This window comes from Monodon monoceros, unplaced genomic scaffold, assembly GCF_005190385.1.
Source record: "Monodon monoceros isolate NGI ecotype Baffin Bay Population unplaced genomic scaffold, NGI_Narwhal_1 Super_Scaffold_12, whole genome shotgun sequence".
NCBI classification, from domain to species: Eukaryota; Metazoa; Chordata; class Mammalia; order Artiodactyla; family Monodontidae; genus Monodon; species Monodon monoceros.
Genome location: NW_021703768.1, coordinates 163226406 through 163238583, shown reverse-complemented (window position 1 = coordinate 163238583; position 12178 = coordinate 163226406). Strand labels below are relative to the sequence as shown.

The window sequence follows — 12178 nt, the reverse complement described above, 5'->3', positions numbered from 1 at the left end:
CCTGGCAGCTCATAGTTTCTTTCTCACCTGGAGGTCTCCACTCGAAGTCAAGCCAACTGAAACTGACAGCAAAATAAAATCCACACCACCTCCTATCTAAAGACAGACGAACCGATGTGCCTCTGGAAAGACAGCTCTTCCCAAGGTCCCTCTAGGAATTAAGTGCCTCCTCTCACAGCACCACTAACGTCATCGGCGACACAAAGCAGCTCACCAAAGACACAGGAGGGCAGCGAAAAAGACTTTCATGCCCGAGTATGGCAACCTTCGCCTTCAAGAAGCATGGGCTCTCACAAAACCCTTTTTAAATTGCATTTCCTTCAGAAGCTGCCACCTCTGAAGGGTCAGGTTGCAATGAAACAGGTAACTGCTCGGAGCCACCGTCAGCAAACTCGTTTCTGGACTTGAAAGCTCAGACACACGTGGAAACGACAGTAAAGGAGATTCAAAAAGTGCAGACACAATGTAAAACCATCCTGAGCGGCAAAGCAGGTAGGGTTCCATCAAAAGCCCCACCAGACCAGGGGCTGGTGCTGGTGCCACGTGTGGACACAGGAGGGCAGTCCTACAGCATAGCGGTGGAGAGAACAGAAAAATGGAACTGGGGAGCGGCTCTCAGGTGCTTGGTGTAGTACTGAGGAGGGGCATCTTGAGTTCTGGCATACCTAAAGTGCCCTGATCGTAGGTATACAGCTAGGTGCCCTGATCGTAGGTATACAGCTGGATGAATCCTAGATCAGACATAGCACTTCCAACATTTCAGAAGGGGCCTTTGCCGGTGAAACTCCTGTTCTGACTTTCTCACTGTAGGTTAGTTTCGCCTGTTACTGAACTCAATCTGAAAAGAGGGTCAAGGACTCCCCTGGCGGTCCAGTGGTTAGGACTCTGCACTTCCTTTGCAGGGGGTGCGAGTCTGATCCCTGGTCAGAGAGCTAAGATCCCACATGCCGTGCAGCATGGCCAAAAAAAAAAAAAAAAAAGGAAAAAGAAAGAAAAGAGGGTCATATAGTTGACTTCTGCTCATCGCTAGGTCTGGGAGGGGCATCCATGCAGTTGGATGCTATTGTCAATTCTCCTGTTCCCAGATGTTGTGCTCCCAGGTTTTAGCACACAGAAAGCTGCTGTGAACAATGTCATTTGGTGGATGTGGGCACTCGTTTTCCTTGTGTGTCCAGGAGGGGAACTGCTGGTCATGAGGGAGGCATAACTTTACCTTGGCAGATACTGTCAGTTTTCCAAATCAGCATGACAATCACATACACTGCCCTCCCTGCAGCAGCTGGGTGAGCGTTCCAGTTCCTCTAAATCAACTCTTGGTGTTGTCAGTCTTTTTAATTTGTAACCGTTCTGGTGAGTGTATAATCGTACCTTATTCCAGTTTTAATTTGCATTTCCCTTGTGACTAATAGTGTTGCACCTTTCCATATGCTCACTGGCCACCAAGAGATCCACTTTTGTACAGGCTCTAAGCTTTCACTAACATTTTATTGGGGATATGTAGTTGCTATTACTGTCTCCCAGAGATGAAGAGAAGTTCTTAATTTTAATGATGTGCAATGTATCAAGTCTGTTCTTTTATGGTCAATGGTTTTGGGGTCCTGTTTAAGAAATCTTTGTCTACCTGTGACAATGAGAAATAATATATTTGGTCTCTGCCTTCAGTTCCTGACAGAGTTCCTAAAACCTGTGTAATTTCCTAAGTGATAGGGGTGATAAAGAGCATCTTACACAGAGCTCCAAAATCCCCTAGAATTTCCTCCGTGATAGGAGTGTCTTTTGCTCTAATGAGGCTACTCTAGGTGGGCTCCTGGATGGCTTCAGGATGGGGGCTGGTCGTCAGAAAGATCAAACCATGGCTAGAAGCTTAGAACCTTCACCCCCACCCCACCCCATCCTCCGGTGAGGGGAAAGGGGCTGGAGATTGAGTTAATCAATCATGGTTACGTAATGAAGCACCATAAAACCCCTAAACTATGGCGTTCAGAGAGCTTCTGGGTTGGTGAACACATCCACGTGCCAAGAGGGTGGTGCACCCCAACTTCATGGGGACAGAAGCTCCTGTGCTCCGGACCTTTCCAGACCTCACCCTATGTATCTCTTCTTCTGGCTGTTCATCTGTATCCTTTATAAACTGGTAAACATAAGTGTCTTCTTGAGTTTTGTGAGTTGTTACAGCAAATTATCAAACCTTATGAGGGGGTCATGGGAATCCACGTTTGTAACCAAGTTGGACAGAAGTGTGGATAACCTTGGGACCCACTACTTGTGACTGGCATCTGAAGTGGGGGGCAGTCTTGTGGGACTGAGCCCTTAACCTGTGAGGTCTGCACCAACTCTGGGTAGTTAGTGTCAGAATTGAATTGAACTGTAGGACACCCTGTTGGTGTCCACAGGAACTTGCAGAATTGGCTGGTGTGGAAAACCCACGTTTGGTGTCAGAAGTACTGTGACACTTTACTACCTCAAGATCATGGAGATGGAGAAAGGGAAGGAATATTTTAAAGTCCAGGGGGATTGTGACTTGTTCCCGCCTCCTAGTGGTTTACAATTATTGAGGACTAACCAGTCACAAAGAAAGTGCAGGGAGGTAAGATCCAGTCAGAGAGGGGAGGGAAAGGAGTGGTCCCATTTGGTAATAAGGACAGGAATTTATTTCCTCACTGAGCCTGCCCCACCACCCTACGAGGAAGGACTACCAGACAGAGGGGTCCCTGAGGCTCACAGGCCACCCAGTGGGTCAATGGAAGAGCTGCAGTCACAAGCCCAAGGCCATAGTAGACCTCAGACTCTGAGCGTGGACTCTGCCACCTGCCAATGGCACAACACCGGACTCCCTGAGCCTATTTCCTCTCTGCAGACTGGAGCTGAGACCAGTCCCTCCCTCAGGGGTCGCTAGCTGTGTCACACAACCTAACACACGCCAGGCACATACGAGCAGCAAGTGCTACCACGCTGCTGGTGAAATCAGCCATTAGCGCTCCGGACGCATGGCACTCAGGACAACAGGCTCACTTCCCTCCTCGGGAAGTAGAGGTTGCACAAGGCAGCTCTGCTGACCTGGAGGAGCAGCAGCTGCCTGAACGCCAGCACAGCCTTGGTGCAAATGAGCACCAGCTGTCAAAAGTGACCGCAGTCCAGCCTGACAGTCAATGAATAGGATTTGGGCTACAAACTCTCCCTTGCCTTTTTAGCTCCCACTGCACAAAGGAGCTGTTCTTAGCCATCATCAAGCCAGCCCTTCCTGAGGTGTGGGGCTGGGCCTGGCCCTGCTGAGAGCCAGACAGGGTGTGGGATGGGATACCAATGTGCTCCTACCCAGAGGGGGCCAGACAAGTTCAGCCAGGAATTTCAGAAGAGAGGTAAGATCTGAGGGCAAGGAACACCCCTCTCCCCAAACCCCTTCTTCCCTCATCACCAAACACCCCTGCCCTCCTCATACAGGAAACTAAAGATCTTGCATTTTCAGCAAAGCCCTTGGGTCCCCTAGGTTACCCTCAAGGCTGCCTCAGGGGGTTTCAGGTGGCTTTCTGGTGCTGCCTGGACTCCCGCAACAAGTCCCTCTCTGACAACTCACTTGGTGTCTGGGATGGAAGAGGTGGGGCAACTTTGCACAACACAGAAACCTATCTCAAACCAGACAGACAACCCAAACCTAAGCAGGCGAGAAAAGCGAAGGACAAGGGGATGCAGGCGCCAAAATGGCAAAGCCACTAGCACGTGTGTGTCTGGGAGCCTCATTGAGATGTGTGTGGCCCGAGGGGCAGGTGTATTTGGGGGCTCCATGAGCAGGGAACAGAACCTTGGATTCTGGGCAGGTAGCCCGAAGGTATGTGACAGAAAATAAATACTCCAGGGCCAGAACCAAAAAGCTGAAAACTAAAGACAGTTCAGGAGGCTGTGAGATGAAAACAGACTCCCAGCTTCCTGGGGCCAAAGTGTCTGGAAGGGTACTCAGCCATCTCACCTCAATTTCTCTGAGAAGCCCCCCAACTGCCGAACAACCAGAACTGCCCACAGTCCATGCTGTACAAGTCAAAGCATCATTAAAAATGAATGCGGGACACGGTACACGTGGACACAGAGGATGGTCCAAAATGAAGCAGGGGAACAAGGCATTGTCAAAGTTAGGGGTGCTTGGCCCGAATCCCACTTTGCTAAGAAGAACAATTTCTGCACGTTAATCCGAGCACAGAAGCCAGAAAACATGTACCAAACTGCCTGCGACTCTCTCTGGAGGTGTCTGTTGGAGAACTTACACTTTCCACATCACAGATTTCTGGAGTTTTTCTTTGTGTGTTTGTTTTAACTATTACTTTTGTAAACAGATTTTTAAAAAACACTTTTTAAGGAAAAAGAAAAAAAAAAAGCCCTGGATCAGAAAAAATACCTGGGAAATAAACACCCATAAAAGATGCCCCAGGAAGTGCCTTTGTGGAAATAAAGGAGGAAGATGAAAGGATCTGGGGACTGTGTTATTTTCCACCTACTTCCAACTTCACCAAAATCACTATGCCGACATTCAAATGCGGAACCAGACCTGCTTGAGGATCAGAGGTCTGGTTTTTTCTTTCGTACCACTCTTAGCGTTTCTCTTAGAAATAAAAAAGGACCGTGGTGGCCGGCCACTGTGGCAGGACAGGCTGCCAACAGGCGATCGGGACCCTCTGAAATCTGCTTGCTGAGATCATGGGTTGGCTTTTTTTTTTTTTCCATCTTGCCTAAAAACCAGTTTTATATTTAAGTTTGGTCCCAGGATGCCTGCTATTTTGTTTTTTGGGGCGTGGAGAAATTTGTTCGAAGACACATTTCAGCAGCAGCGACACTGCAGTCAAGTCATGACCTGGCGCTCAGACGGTACAAGGTGGCCATGCGGGATGGCTTCAGCAGAGCCAGCCCCATCCGTCACATTTAAACTACAAAATGAGATTTCCACCTCCCCCATCCCCACCCCCGCCACACTCCACGACTAAGAAAACCCTCCACACCTGACCTGACGGTGTGGGGTGCACTAGTCCTCGAACCTGCAAGGACGTGCAGGGCGGGGGGCACCTGTGGTTTTAAGGACCTCATGGAAATGGCTTATTCCTGAGACCCTGGGAAGCTGGCTGTTCTGTGGCACTTCCCTTGCAATATAATTAAGTAGCAAAACCTTGCCCTACATTTAAAAGGGAATGCATTTGAGAACCGAAAAACCATGTCGCGATGATAAATGACAATGTCTTCTCAGTTCTACCTCAGAGGTAGACATGCCAAATTGCTACCAAGTACTATTTTTAGCACTGGGAATTATATATCATTTTATTCATTGGAATCCTCCCCCCTGCACTTTTTAAGTTTTTCATTCATCTGAAAACGACTGAAGAGTACCTCCCCATCTATAACATGGCAGGAGACATGAAGACAACCAGGCCAGCCCTCTGCCCTCGGGGAGTTCAAGCTCTAATCCAGCAGGGAGATAAACTGTCTACACTTCAAGAACACAAACGCTAGCCTATCTACACAGGTGTTTGCCAAACTCTTTTTACCATGACCCAGACTCCAATATGACCCAGCACAAACACGCATCAAGTAACCAAGAGAAGTTGTACAGTTCTGTCCTGACCCTGCCCCCCGTGAAACTTGGGTAGACTCTCTTCCTTTTCTCTGTTAAGCCTGACCAAGCCCCACTGGATGGACATCATGACCCACCACTGGGTCTGCTGTGGGGCTTGCTCTGTATTCAACACTGAGCACGATGCGTGACCTGTGGAGAGGGCAGGAGAGAAGTCCCCCATGACAGGGACGCACAAAGTGCAAGTGTGGCCAAGAATAGGTGGGGAGACGTGGCACCTATAACTGCCGAGTGTCACTCATGACAGAGCCCCAGCCACCCCCAAATACTTAGGGAGAACAAACTCTGCGCTAAACAGGGTTCTAGGCACTGGCCATGTAGCAGAGAACAAAGTCCCTGCCTGGTGGGACGGACAACTGAGTGACAGAAACAAGCACACAAATAAATAAGACACAGTGTCACGTAGTGGGTGGAAGTGCTATGAATAAAGCAGCAGGGTTAACAATCAAGCTGATGGGAGGTGCGTTTCCAATCATGGTGGGCAGTGATGGGGACACATCTGAGCAGAGACCTGAAGTGAAATGGGAGCCAGTGGCTATGGACAGGCGGAGGGACCAGCAAGTGCAAAGGCCCTGGGGTGGGACCCTGAAGGAGAGCAGGCGAGAAGGGTGTGGTAGTAGATGAGGTCAGAGATGGGCAAAGAGGGCAGATCACAGGCCTCGAGGGCAGTGGTAAGGAAGTTGGAGTCTACCCTAGGTGCAATGGGAAACTACTGGAATGTTCTGGGTAAGGCAGTGACATGGTCTGATGATGGTTTTAGAAGACTTTTCTGTACAGGCAGATGGAATGCATGTGAGAGAATGAGAGGAGACAGGGATGACCAAGGTGAACAGCAGGGCCTCAGCTAGCACATGCCATTTGAAGTATAAAGGGTGCCCCTTCCTTGGGGGCGACCAGCCCTGGAACCAGGCTTACTTTAGCAAAGCCCAGCCAGGCTGGATTTCGGCCCCAACTTGCATCCCCTTGGTTCACTACTGGCGACTGAGGTGCCAGCTGGGGACTATGGGAGAAACAGGGGGTTTTACGCTCAGAGAGGTTATGTTGTTTGCCCAAAATCACGTAGGAATAGAGTCCTGCCTACCTCAAGCCTGTCGGACTCTAATGCCTGAGTAACTGATTCAGGCTGAGAATCAGAAGATGGAGGAGGAGGAGGAGAGTCTGGAAGAGCACAAAGTGCAGCAAAGAGAAGCACTCCAAAGGCAGGAGCCTCCAGGGGGTGTTCCGAGGAGGCCGACGAGGGCGCTCAGCGCACTAGCAGTCCAGGCTGTGGTTGATGTGTGCTCTGCGGTCATCAGGGCCAGAAGCAGCTCCCAGGGCACATCGAGGAGCCCCCTGTGCTTCAGCGTCACCATCAGGACAAGGAGACACCCACTGTGCCACTTTACTGGGACTTTCGGGGCAAGGTGGGGTGGTGCACATCAAACCCTGCCCCCTCAAGTCTCTCACTGTAACAGGTGAGGCAGCAACTGCCACTCGGCCACCTGCTTCCTGAACCAGCAGGGCGCAACCTGCCAGTGAAAGGAGAACTTAAACCACCCCAAGGAGCCATTTTAAAGCCCATCATCTTTTTTTTTTTTTTTTTAATTTTATTGAAGTATAGTTGATATATAATGTCGTGTACAGCACATTAATATGCGTACATATTCTTTTTCGGATTCTTTTCTCTTATACGTTATTACAAAATACTGAGTACGGTCCTCTGTGCTATACAGTATAGGTCGTTGGGAAAGCCCATTCTCTTTATCACACTCCTGCGGGTGGTAAACTTCACACTGAGCGAAACTCAGACTGTTCCCAGTTACAAGGGTCCACACACAAAAATGAAGACATGGCCCTTGAGCAAAGTAACAGAATCCCAAAACGAAGCCCTGGAAACCAGTCTGGGTTTCTAGGAAGGGGCCAGCTACCTGTTTTCTAAAGAAAGCCCCTTCCCTGAGGGAACTGGATGCATCCCTTTCCTTCCCTCTGCCCTGTGAAATATGATCTCCCAAGAGACCCAGCTACACCTGGTGCCTCCCGCAAGGTCCTTTCCCACACAGGAAGATGAGTGGAGGCCAAATTTCTCATGCCCCATCAAATCCATATCCTGAAAAATTTGCATGCAGCTAACTGAAAACTCCAAGATATCACCGACCATATCAATGAGCTTAATATTTCTTAGGGATGACATCTGGAAGGTGATAGCAACAGCAACTCAGTTCTGATATAGTCACCCTCGGACATCTCCCTCCAATATTCCCGCCGCTGTTACTTCCATTTTATAGTAGGTTTTGCGTATTCTTTTGATTTTAATTTTTAAAAAAACCTCTCTCGGGCTTCCCTGGTGGCGCAGTGGTTGAGAGTCCACCTGCCGATGCAGGGGACACGGGTTTGTGCCCCGGTTTGGGAAGATCCCACGTGCCGCGGAGCGGCTGGGCCCGTGAGCCATGGCCGCTGAGCCTGCGCTCTGGAGCCTGTGCTCCGCAACGGGAGAGGCCACAACAGTGAGAGGCCCGCATATCGCAAAAAACAAAAAACAAAACAAAACAAAACAAAAAAAACCTCTCTTCAGTGTTCCAATCAACGTTACAAGTTATGAGGAGATATATGAAATGCAAAACAAACACTTGATATTTTTTAAAACCCATGCCACCAGACACACTTCCCTCTTTCCAATGCTGTATGGTGAAACTTCAAAGCACACAATTTTTTTTTTAAGCACACAATTTTTAAATTATTAAGGACAAAATGAAGGAGCTGATTTCTTTGCTACCACTTTGAAAACATACAGAACTATTAAAATGGGGCAAAAATCTGTTCTGTATCTCAACCTGCTAGGATGTTGTAGAGATCATAATATATGACAACGGCTACAAACTGTTTAGTCTTGTGTGTCAGGCATTGTCCTAAGCACTTAACGTTTGTCATCTGTCATTTTGTTGTTGTTTAGTCCTTGCACCAATCCTACAAGTTCGGTACTATTACTGTCCCCCTTTGCAAATAAGGAGACAGGTAGGAGCGGAGGAGAACAAGGTCCTTGTCTGCCTGTTCCCAGCTGAACCCCCAGCCCCAAGCTGTGCCCGGCTCATGGCAGGCACTCAATGCACGCTTGTTCACTATACGAACGGGGAATGCGTGGCTGGGCTACTTCTTGCACAACTGCAGGGGGCGCCATTCACGTTGTGCTCTGTCTCTGGTGAATGTGAACGCCCTCTGTGCCATGGTAGCTCTGATAGCCCAGGCCAAAATCTGCTGTCATGTCTGAGGACTTACAAGGTGCCAGGCACTGTCACCCCCATCGCCTTGAGGCACCAAGAGGGAAAATGGCCAAGTCAGGAGTCAGACTTGGATGTTCGACCCGAGAACTCCTGGTGAAATATCCCTGGACCTCAGTTTCTTCACCTGCAGAATGTTCTCATGGGCTATTCACCTAACACAACTAATCCTTCCCACTCCCCCACATCTGATAAACAGCTAGGACCTGAAGCTGGTCTAGGATTACCTCCCAATGTTTTGAGGGTCCACAAGGAGTAGCAAAGGTATATAAATAAATACGTGTTTATGTTGGGGTGCTTTTCACTGACAGGAAGTTTGGAGACCACTGCACTGCACTGCACTACCCTACACAGAAGCTCTGATGAGGTCATCCCACCACCACCCCCAGCTCAAAAACCTGCAAGATCAACATCTCCTGAAGTGCTGGACACAAAATGATTTTAAGTGGCATGCAGAAGAACGTTTATTATTTTCATAATTGCGTATGCATTGATTTTAAAAAAAATTATAAAAATATATATAACCAGCACATCAAACCTGGGATTTCTGGGATACAGAATGACTCTAACTTATGTTTTCAGTTTTTTAAACAGTTAATTTACAAATACATACATATATAAACAATATTAACTCCAATAAATTGAGGGCTCATTACATGCCAGGCTCTGCAGTGTGTTAAGTCACTTCCCATACTACCTTTTCAACCCTCACAACAATTCTTAGAGGTGGTACCACTGTCATACCTGTTTCACAAGTGGGGGGACCTACTGGTAAGTGTCTTGCTTGAGGTCAAACTAGGATTTAGAGCTGGCTGTGAATCCAGGAGGTCTAATTCCAGAACTAGCACTCCAAACCACCACCTCATATTAACCACCGCCCCACACACACCCTCATTGTTGGGGTAATGAGGTTTGGAAAACAATGGCCTGGAAAGTTTAAAAACAAAAACAAAAACAGACCAGCAACAGCAACTAACATTTATTGCCTACAATCCCCCTTCAGTCGTGTGCCAAGCAGTTCACACACATGTTCACTCACTCCTCCCGCATACCCTCCTCATTCATCCACAAAGGTTCACTGAGGGCCTACTACGTGCTGGGCCCGGGGTACACTGCAGGAGATCAGGTAGACACAGCTGAGGGCTCTGATGGCCCTTGGAGAAAAAGAGATGTATAATTACAAACTGGGGTAACTGCTACACAAGAAAGGTTCAGGGTGATGCGCAAGTATAGCAAAGGGGAGCGATGACTGGTCCCGGGTGGTCAAATACAGCCTGGACGTCCTCCCTGATCCTGAGTAAAGGCCCCCTCTTCCACGCAGCCTCCCTGATCTCCGGTTCCCATCACTCACTCCCCTGTGCATCCATCCACTGTGTTCCTCACACATGATAGGCCAAGGGGAGTTGTTCCCACATTTACCACCTGTTCCCCTACAGGACTGGAGAGGCTCCTCAGGGCATCCAACCTCCAACCATCGAACATCCAGTAGGGACTCAACAAATATTGAATAATAAAGGAAGAGATTGTACTGAACAACAATAACAGTGCCTCCCTCTAGCCAAGAACCATTTTACAGGCCTTCACCAACTCCACTTGTGGCATTATTCCCATTTCACATACGAGGACACTAAGACGTTCAGAGAGATTAAGCTATTTGCCTCACGTCACACAGCTAAGTGACCAGCAACGCCAGGAATCAAACTCGAATCCGGTCTGTCAATTAAAAGTGAAAACTTGTTTCAAATTCCTCGGAAGTGGCTCTCACGCTTATTCCCTACTTTCCCCAAGGATTCACTGGGCGGGGGGAAAAATCAAGACTAGTGTCTTCAAGACCGGCACAAAACACTCTCTCCCGAAAGATCCACGCTTTAAATAAAAGCCTTAATCTGGAAAATCAATTGAGAGGAAGGGAAAAGGATGCAAAACTAAAACAATGCTTTCAACGGCAGTTTCCCCAGTCCTTTCCCACTTGCTGCCGACCCCCGCTTCAGGGCAAACATTCTTAAGTCACTACTTGCGAGGGTTTAGGAGAGTTATTTACCTTTCTTTGAAAATCTAAAATGACGTGATTTTTTATAATAAAATTTTAGGTCGGCTAACCCAAGGGGGCTGCTAATGTTCGTGTCCAGGCGACGCTGGACACACCTGGGCTTTTTCCTACTGAGCTCCGACCGCAGCCTCGCCAAAAAGCAACATTCGAGTCGGGCCCGTTACACGTAGCCAGAAAAGCCAGGACGCCTGGCTATTGTTGGAGCCCCGATGGGGGCCGGGCCCCTGGCCCGCCGACGGGGCTGCGAGCTTTGTCCTGCGACCCTGGCGAGAACGCGCGCAGAGGGCGCGCGGCCTCCACTTGGCCCGGGCCCCCACCCAACCGGCCCGCGGATACTATAGCCGCCGCGGCCTCGCTGCACTGTGGCCTTCACCGCGCGCGCGGTGCCGGCCAGGCTTCTTGACCCTCGGGCGCCGCCGTACCCCGGCCCCAATCCGGGCGCCAGCGGCCCCCTCCACCCTCAGCGCCCTGGCTTCATTCAAACCGTCCTCCCAAGTCCCGCGCCGCGCTCACTCCGAGACCCGCGTTCCTTACCGGGAGTCGACGGCGCCGTCGCCTTCCCGGCGCCGCCCCCACCCCTCCGCGCGGGGCCGGGGGCAGAATGAGCGTCTCGTCTCTCCTCACGAAACAAAGAAGGCGCCGCCGCTGCCGCCGAGCGAGGGTAAGCCTAGCGCGCGCGCCCGCCTCAGCCGCCCCCCCACGCCGCCCGCGCTCCCGCTGCACGCGCACGCGTCACCTCCCCTCCCCCCACCACAGACAGCCTCTCCCGCTTCCGTCGCCGGCCCGGCCTCTTGCGCGTGCCCGCCCACCCTTCCGCTCCTAGCGCGCGTGCGCGCCCGCCCAGGGTGGGTTGGGGAAGGTGGGTGGGGCCAGAGAGACCTAGCGCGCCTGACGCACCTCCCCACGCTGTGCGGGACGGTCCTGCGCCTGCGCGCGGGGGTCTTCGTCCTCCGCACGCCGCGCGTCTCCACGCCGCCGGGCATGCGCAGAGCGGGTGGCACTGCGGCGATTGTGGAGGTGGAGGTGGCTGGGGGAGGTTGGGGGATGGGGTGGCAGCGAGGTCTGAGGAGAAGGGGTGGCCGAGGGACCCTGAAACTCGTAAGTGAGGCCCCAAGGTCGTGCGTGAAGGCAGGTGGTGGACAGGCTGGACTGGGATGAGCAGAGCCGACCCCTGGGCCAAGGGCGGACTTAGGAACCGCTTTCATCCCTGGTCGGAGGATGGCGGTGCCCGTCCGGCTTTGCCGAACGGGCACCGACCGTGGC

At 50.7% G+C, this 12178-nt stretch overlaps 1 protein-coding gene across 12 annotated transcripts in view; it reads right to left on the bottom strand.

Moving 5' to 3' along the window:
- SMARCA4 (SWI/SNF related, matrix associated, actin dependent regulator of chromatin, subfamily a, member 4) overlaps positions 1-11713 on the bottom strand; it is an 87067-nt gene extending 75354 nt beyond the window's left edge. For 9 of the 12 annotated variants that reach the window (XM_029215967.1, XM_029215969.1, XM_029215964.1 and 6 more), the window contains exon 1: positions 11450-11713. The gene's annotated coding sequence lies outside the window, so the exon portion shown is untranslated. The remainder of the gene's footprint in view (positions 1-11449) is intronic. The other 3 variants (XM_029215975.1, XM_029215965.1, XM_029215973.1) reach the window with 2 other exon arrangements.
- Between the last annotated feature and the right edge of the window lie 465 nt (positions 11714-12178).